We start from the raw sequence: 8,598 nt of genomic DNA, 5'->3' as shown, positions 1-8,598 counted from the left end.
TTCACTGCCGTATCCCACCTGCCATATTCACTGCCGTATCCCACCTGTCATATTCACTGCCGTATCCCACCTGCCATATTCACTGCCGTATCCCACCTGCCATATTCACTGCTGTATCCCAAGCTTCCAGAGTAGGCTCTGGCATTCGTAGATGCTCAGTGAATATTTGCTGAATTAGCAAAATAGAAAATTTAAATCTCCGAACAGGTACCACGTTTTGACATCATCACTTGTAACATCTATTTAGAAATCCATAGGCAGCACAAGCACATAAATAAAAACCTGACCTTCCCCAAGATCTTTCCTCCCCTGTTCAGCAGGCTATGTCAAGAGCAGCACATTGCATGGTCACTGTCTCATTCAATTGGGACAGTCACATCATCTGCCCCTTGCTGAATCGAGCCTTTGAATTAGATGAAGGAAATTTGGGCCGAGTCTTCTGGAATTTAGTGACTACTTTATCTAATTTCCCTCTGGTGCAAGTAGAAATGAGCAATGAACCAATATATAACCTTGCTTAAAAAGCAATTTCCTTTACTATTCTCCTGGTTTAATTAGTCTGTTTTGTTCTCCCTGAGCTCGAGAGGCATTTTTTTCTCCCAAAGCAGAAGCATTAAGTAAGATGCATTCAGTGTTTTCATGAGATTCATTCATTCTTCTTGGACCACATCTTGGCCACTGTATTAGTCTGCTTGGGCTGCCATAACAAAATATCACAGACCAGGTGGCCCAAACAACAGAAATTGATTTCTCACAGTCCTGGAGTCTGAGAGGTCTAAGATCGGGGTCTCTGCTGATCTGGTTCCTGCTGAGGGCCCTCTTCCTGCTTGTGACAGCCACCTTCTTGCTGCATCCTTACGTGACTTTTCCTCTGTGCTTGCGTGGAGAGAAAGAGACAAGACAGATTCGCTGATGTCTCTTCATATAAAGGCACTGATCCCATCATCCCCCAGCCTCATGGCCTCATCCAATCCCATTTACTTCCCAAAGGCCCTATCTCCAACTACCATCACATTGGGAATTGGGGCTTCAACACAGGAGTTTGGGGGGACTCAAACATTCAGTTGGTAACAGCCACCGTGTGCCAGTCATCTGGACAGAGTTTGAAAAAGCCCTGTCCATGCCAAAATCTTACCTCTTAAGGTAGTAGAGGCATACTGCTAATGTGAACCTTGAAAAATGCTCATTTATTCTACAGATATTCCTTGTTTATGCCATATTACTCACTGGCTTAAAAATCTCCTAACGATGAGGCATGGAACTTGTGGAAACCACCCAAATTTTCAGCTGTGTTCTGCAAGGCTGTGATCAGGCACCTGCTTACCTCTCACACTGCTCCAGCCACACTGGCCTGCGTGCTGCTGCTTTCTCCCTTACGGCCTTTGCTCTGGCTGTTCGCTCTCCTTGTGGTGCTTTGCCCCAGATAGCTGGCTCATTCTCATCATTCAGGTCTCACCTAAGTGTCATCTTTCATAGGACATCCCTGACACCCAATCAGAATTACTCCCTTGGCCAGCTGGCCTGTGCCAGATGCTTTGCTGGATATGAAGTCACAAAGATCAGTAGTGCAGCCAGGCATATTAAAATATTACCCTTAATAAATGTTGACTTGACAATAATAGAGCATATTAATGATATTAATTATAGTTATTAATTTATTAATAGAGCATATATTGAACACTTACTATTTGCAAGGCACTATGCTAAGTCTTTGCCATTATTATTTTTTATTTTTTATTCTTTTAGAGATAGGGTCTCACTCTGTGGCCCAGGCTGGAGTGCAGTGGTACAATCATAGCTCACTGCAACCTTGACCCCCTGGGCTCAAGCAATCCTCCTGTCTCAGCCTCCTGAGTAGGCAGGACTACAGCCATGAACTACCATGCCCAGCTAATTTTTTAATTTTTTGAGACGAGTTTTTGCTATGTTGCCCAGGCTGGTCTCGAACTTCTGGCTTCAAGCAGTCCTCCCGCCTTGACCTTCAAAAATGCTGGGATTACAGGTGTGAGCCACTACGCCCTGCCCTTTGCCATTATTTATCTAATTTAACCCTCACAGCTATCCTCTGATATACATATGATTATCATCCCCACTTTGGGTCAGATCATAAGACTGAACCTTAAGGTGGTCAATTCACCTGCCAAAGGCTACACACAGGAAACTGATAGAGCTGAGATTTACCCAGTTTTGTTGAGCTTCAGGTTTTAAAGCCAGAAAGATTTCTCTTTTACAAAATGATAAAGAAAAGTTTTTCTATTTTGAAAAATTGAACAAATAATAGAAGGAAAATTGTAAAAAGAGACAGTGATGACTAATGAAGATAAAGTTGTTTTGTAATCAGACCCTGGTTTGTATTCTGACCCAGCCACCAATTGGCTGTGTCACTGTGGATTCAACACTTCTCTTATCTTTTGTTTTTTATCTGTAAAAAGGAAGTTATTAGCATTACGTGAAATAAACACTGACGTGAACAGATTCTCATTCAATGTTAGTTTGATTTTATTGAATAATATTAACAAATTGCAGTATCTAATTATGCAGTTCATCATCAGACACAAATAAGAACTTAATTTCTTTTTAATGTATAAAATCTTTTCTGGCTGGGTGTGGTGGCTCACGCCTGTAATACCAGCACTTTGAGAGGCCAAGGTGGGCGGATCACAAGGTCAGGAGATCAACACCATCCTGACTAACATGGTGAAACCCCGTCTCTGCTAAAAATTCAAAAATTAGCTGGGCATGGTGGTGTGCGCCTGTAGTCCCAGCTACTCAGGAGGCTGAGGCAGAAGAATTGCCTGAACCGGGGAGGCGGAGGTTGCAGTGAGCAAAGATGGTGCCACTGCACTCCAGCCTGGTGACAGAGCGAGACTCCGTCTCAAAAAAAAAAAAAATCTTTTTTAAGCATCACTAGGATGAGAAATGCAAATTTTTCAGAAATTTCAAAAATGTTGAGAAAAGTTTGGACATTTTGTTAGGGAAGTAAAAGTATATACATGTAAAATTATATTTGTTCTGGAATATAAAATATGTTATTTGTATTGCTCACTATAGATCTAGTGATTGTAAGAACTTATGTAGCATTTTATCAAGCCTCCATATCTCTTTGGAGACTTCAAAGACTTTAGAAAGGTGTGGATAATATCAAATGTTGGTCAAGATGGTAGTCAAGGAACTCTCAAACATTGAGAGTAGGCATGTAATTTGGTACAACCATCTTGAAAAACTGTTTGGCCTTATCTAGTAAAACTAAAGATGTATAGATCCTAAGATCTAGCAATTCCAATTGTAGGTATGAACCCTAGAAAGCCTTGCACTTTTGAGTCAGAAGATGTAGACAACAAAACTCACAGCAGCACTGTTTGTAACAGAGAAAACTAAAAACAACTCAAATTACCATCCACAGTAAATAGAATGAATTACAGTAAATAGAATGAATTACAGTAAATATGGTTATACAATGGAACCTTATGTTTGTGCAATTTATTCAAGTGGTTGCATGTGGCCACAGTTCATTTCATTCTCAATATATATAATATATAGATGATACATGTATGTGTGTATACATGTATTTCATTGTGTGAATATACTACATTTAATTTTTCCATTCTGTTGTCATTTGACATTTCAGTTGTTTCAGATAGTTGGCTATTATGAAAGAGCTACTATGAACATCCTTGTTCATGTATTTTGGAGCATGTATATGAGCATTTTTGTTTATTATACGCCTAGAGGTAGAATTGCAGCGGAGTATGCTTGTTCAGCTTTAGTAGAGACTGCCAAACAATTTTCCATAGTGGTTGTACCAGTATACAGGCCCAATATGTGAGGGTTTGCTTTTTCCACAGCTTCACCAATATTCGGTATTTTTTCATTTCAATACTTACTTTCATTTTCAATTTCATTTCAAAACTTTCGTTTCAGTATTTTATTTCATTTTGATGCGTTTTCATTTTAGTCACTAGCGAGTGTATAGTGATATTGTACTATGGTTTTAACGTGTATTTTCCTTATGACTAATGAAATCGAAGACCTTTTAATATGTCTCTTGGTCATTTGATATGCTATTATTTTAAAGTAATAAATATAGGGTCCAGCCCTACAGGGCTTAGTGGATGTTCTCTCCGTGTGTGGAGACGAGAGATCTAAGAAATAAAGACACAACACAAAGAGATAAAGAGAAGACAGCTGGGCCTGGGGGACGACTACCACCAAGACGCAGAGACCAGTAGTGGCCCCGAATGGTAGGGCGCGCTGATGTTTATCGTATACAAGACAACAGGGCAGGGTAAGGAGGGTGAGTCGTCCAAGTGATTGATAAGGTCAAGCAAGTCATGTGATCATAGGACAGGGGGCCCTTCCCTTGTAGGTAACTGAAGCAGAGGGAAGACAGCATACGTCAGCATTTTCTTCTGTGCATTTATCAGAAAGATCAAAGACTTGAAGACTTTCACTATTTCTTCTACCACTATCTTCTAACAACTTCAAAGAGGAACCAGGAGTACAGGAGGAACATGAAAGTGGACAAGGAGCGTGGCCACTGAAGCACAGCACCACAGGGAGGGGTTTAAGCCTCCGGATGCCTGTGGGCAGGAATGGATAATATCCAACCTCCCACAAGAAGCTGGTGGAGCAGAATGTTCCCTGAGTCCTCCAAAGAAAGGAAGACTCAATTTCACAGTCTGCTAAGTAACGGGTGCTTTCCCAGGCACTGGCGTTACCACTTGACCAGGGAGCCCTCAAGTGGCCCTTATGTGGGTGTGACAGCGGGCTCACCTCTTGTCTTCTTGGTCACTTCTCACAATGTCCCTTCAGCACCTGACCCTATACCCGCTGTTATTCCTTGGTTATATTAGTAATACAACAAAGAGTAATATTAAAAGTTAATGATTAATAATGTTTATACTAATGATTAATAATGTCCATGATCATCTCTATATCTAACTTGTATTATAACTATTCTTATTCTGTTTTCTTGATTATACTGAAACAGTTTGTGCCTTCAGTTTCTTGCCTCGGCACCTGGGTAATCCTCCGCCCACAAATAAATAAAGGATTATTGGAAAAATTACTTAATAGGGTTGATTATGATCTATGTAAAGCAATGTATCAGTGGACTGAGGCTTGGTTATCTTAACAGTGACACGTGACTTGAGGATCTCAGTAGCTTAAGGCAAGGTTTAACTCTTGTTCTTGCTGCATGTCTATTTCCAACAGTCAGTGGGTCTGCTCCACATCAGCATCATTCTGGCAGCTTCTTTGAAGGGACAGCCTCAATATGGGGCATTGCTGGTCTCCAGGCAGAGAGAAAAGAGAGATGGCAACACAATGGGCCACACACAAGTTCTTAGAGCTTTGGCTCAGAAGTGGCACACACTTCACTTACACTCACATTTCATTGGCCAAAGGAGATCAGATGTCCAAGATTGATGTTAGTGAGTGGATTATATAATCTAAAGGCAAGGGCTTGTAGGAAGAGGCAGTCAATATTTGTGAACAAGAGAATGATCAGTAACATCTTTCTGAAGAGTAGGTTTATAAGAGTATTACTCTAGGATAGAGAAAACAAGCTGTGTGTCTGTGGGCTGTTTTCAACACATATATATGCACTACACTTTTTTTTTTCTTTTTTGAGATGGAGTTTCACTCTTATTGCCCAGGCTGGAATGCAATGGCTTGATCTTGGCTCACCGCAACCTCTGCCTCCCACGTTCAAGTGATTCTCCTGCCTCAGCCTCCCAAGTAGCTGGGATTACAGGCATGCGCCACCACACCCAGCTAATTTTTGTATTTTTAGTAGAGACAGGGTTTCTTCATGTTGGTCAGGCTGGTCTCGAACTCCCCACCTCAGATGATCCACCTGCCTCAGCCTCCCAAAGTGTTGGGATTACAGGCGTGAGCCACCACGCCCAGCCTCACTTTTTTTGTTTTGTTTCGTTGAACTGGTTGCCAACATTTAAAAATTATGACATTTAACAAAGATGCAGATTTCTGGCTTCTTTCGGAAATCCTAAGCTATAGCAAGAATCATTTGGAACTGAGTTGTAGCTGCCCTTCTGGTGGGATGTGCACTCTCTGGTTTTCCATGACTGTATCTGCCTGTCTTCTCTGCAGCAGGCCTTTCAAACATTTTTTACGTAGCTCACAATAAACAATACATTTTACATTGCTACCCAGGACTCACATGCACGCATGTGTGTGTGTTTGCATTCATATATAGGTATAGATATGCATATACATATACATTCCAAAGCAAAATACATCAAGGAAACAATGCTTACCATTACTCATTGAAATTGTCTGTTCTATTCTATCCTATTGTATTCTAGTACTTTTTTTTTTTTTTTTAATGCTGGAATCAACTCCCTAAATTGATTTCACAAACTACTTCTGGGTCACAGCCCATAGGTTGAAAACATGGCTGTCTATCATGTTACTTGTCTGTTTCTCCTCTAAATGCTATTGGTTAGTTTTCTAGCCTGGATTCCTGTCTAAGCCCTTTAGGGTTTCAGGACAATTCATTGTGTGGGTGAGCAGCATCTGCTTCCCTTTGCTTAAACCTGGGCAATTACTGGTTTTGCCCAAGGGTCTTAAAACTTAAACTGCTTGAATATCTGGCAGTTTCCCCACTGACTTTTCCCTTGTCTGATTTCCTATTTCAATAAAAATAGCCTTGTAGGCAAATATGCCACTGATTCGGAAAATCCCAGTTTCCTGACTGGGCTGGGGAATCAAGGGCAAATGAAAGTGAGTCCTGTTGTACAGGAAGGAGAGTTCTCAGATGATGAGGATGGTCATGGGGCCTTTGTTACCAAAGGAGGCCCAAGCTCATGATTTCACAGGATTGATTCCTCCAGCTCATTGATCATTTAACAAATACTTATGGATGACCCATGTGCCAGACCCTGTGCTAGGGAACTCATGCAAAACTTACAAAAAGTTCTCCTAGATGCGCAGAGGATGAATAGTAATGACCTCTTTCTGTGTGTTACCCTTCCTCTTTCTTCTTTTCTTCCCTTGACCCAGAAATTCATCAGTTGTCCTAGGGCTGTTCCGGCTTGGTGCTTGTTGGTCACTTGGATGTGCCCTTCTGCTCAGGTCTTTATGGGCTCTCACTGGTGTTCATATGCATATAGAGTGGATGTCTGCATCACATTGTAGGGACGGTGTATGGGGATGTGAAGACAATAAGTGAAAGTCTGCCGCCCACTGAGACACAAGCAGCATTGCTATAAACTCCAGTGGAAAAGGTGACATTATAGGGAAGGAAAACCGTGTTGTCACGTTTTCATGGAATTCAGTGAAGTGCACTTTGAGGACCAGTGCCATTTTGATGCTGGAGGATTCCACCACCTTTGTGGTGTTGTTTCCTGGAAGAGAGTCTACTGCTGAAGTGGTGTTGGCACCAGGTGTGCTCAGCAAAATCAGGCAGCAAGGCATGGTGGAACCTGGCAGAAAGGGGCTCACTGGGGCCATGAGAGATGGTAGTGAGGCCCCCTTGTGCCAGTTAGGGGGCAGCAGAAACCCAAAAGTGGATTTTACCAGAAAGGGTTGAGGCAGGAGAGGAAGGAAATGGCGAATGCCTTGACAGGCCATGTTTGCGAGTCCAGGAGGACAGCTCATGGGAGCTCTCAGAAATAATTGTGGGGGTGCGGTGGGTGCATACTTGGATAGAGATGTTACAGTACCCGACAGGGGCAAGACCCAGTAATATATGGGTTGTTACTATTAAACGTGACCCCATTTTAAGTCCTGGGTTTATATAACAAGGTTATTTATGCTTGTTATATGCTTTATGTGCATTACCTATAAATGTCCTTAAACTTTTATCACACTGCAAATGCAGCTCATTACCAGAATCCATGAGCACTGTCTTCAAACCCTCCCCACTGCCTTGGCTTTGGCTTTTTCTTAATTCTGTCTCTGTTTCTGGCCACTCTGCTCTTGATCTTGTGTCTACATCTGAGCCTGAAATTGGAGAGTCCTTGGCTACTCTGTAATCTGAGTCTTCTACTTCCTGCTTTCCCTATTCAGTCTCCCATTTCCTTCTCCAGCCCCATCCCTGGTACTAGCAAGTCCCTCCCTGATGTCTTCGCCATCCATTCCTTTCAGACACCTGCCACCCTTCACATTAGCAAAATGACAAAAAATAAGAATAAATAAGGTGAGTATAGTAGATTGCATAGTGGCCCCAGAAGATACACCACAGAGCTCCACACATACTAACCTGTGGTCCCTCAGAATGTGACTTATTTGGAATAAGGGTCTTTGCCAATGTAATTAAGGTAAGGATCTAGAGATGAGTCCATCTCCTGGGTTACAGTGAGCCTTAAAGCCAATGACAAGTATCCTTATACGAGACAGCAAAGGAGAAGGTGGCCATGTGAAGACAGAGACAGAGATTGGAGTTCTGCTGCCATAAGACACGGAATGCCAGGGGCACCAGAGGCAGGAAGAGGCCAGGAAGGAGCCTCTCCTAGAGCCTTCTGAAGGTGCATGGCCCTGCCAGCACCTTAATTTCAAGTGTCTGGCCTCCAGAACTGTGAGAGAACAAACTCTGCTGTTTAAACCACCAAATTTAGGCCGTGAGTGGTGGCTCAC

General features: G+C 42.3%; 1 protein-coding gene across 1 annotated transcript in view; it reads right to left on the bottom strand.

Moving 5' to 3' along the window:
• LOC116472404 (leishmanolysin-like peptidase) overlaps positions 1-8,598 on the bottom strand; it is a 38,995-nt gene that overhangs the window by 2,205 nt on the left and 28,192 nt on the right. The window lies entirely within an intron of this gene.

The sequence above is a fragment of the Hylobates moloch genome, unplaced genomic scaffold (assembly GCF_009828535.3).
Source record: "Hylobates moloch isolate HMO894 unplaced genomic scaffold, HMol_V3 SCAFFOLD_8, whole genome shotgun sequence".
In the NCBI taxonomy this organism is placed as follows: Eukaryota; Metazoa; Chordata; class Mammalia; order Primates; family Hylobatidae; genus Hylobates; species Hylobates moloch.
The sequence above is the reverse complement of the archived record's forward strand: the minus strand, read 5'-3'. Positions and strand labels throughout refer to the sequence as shown.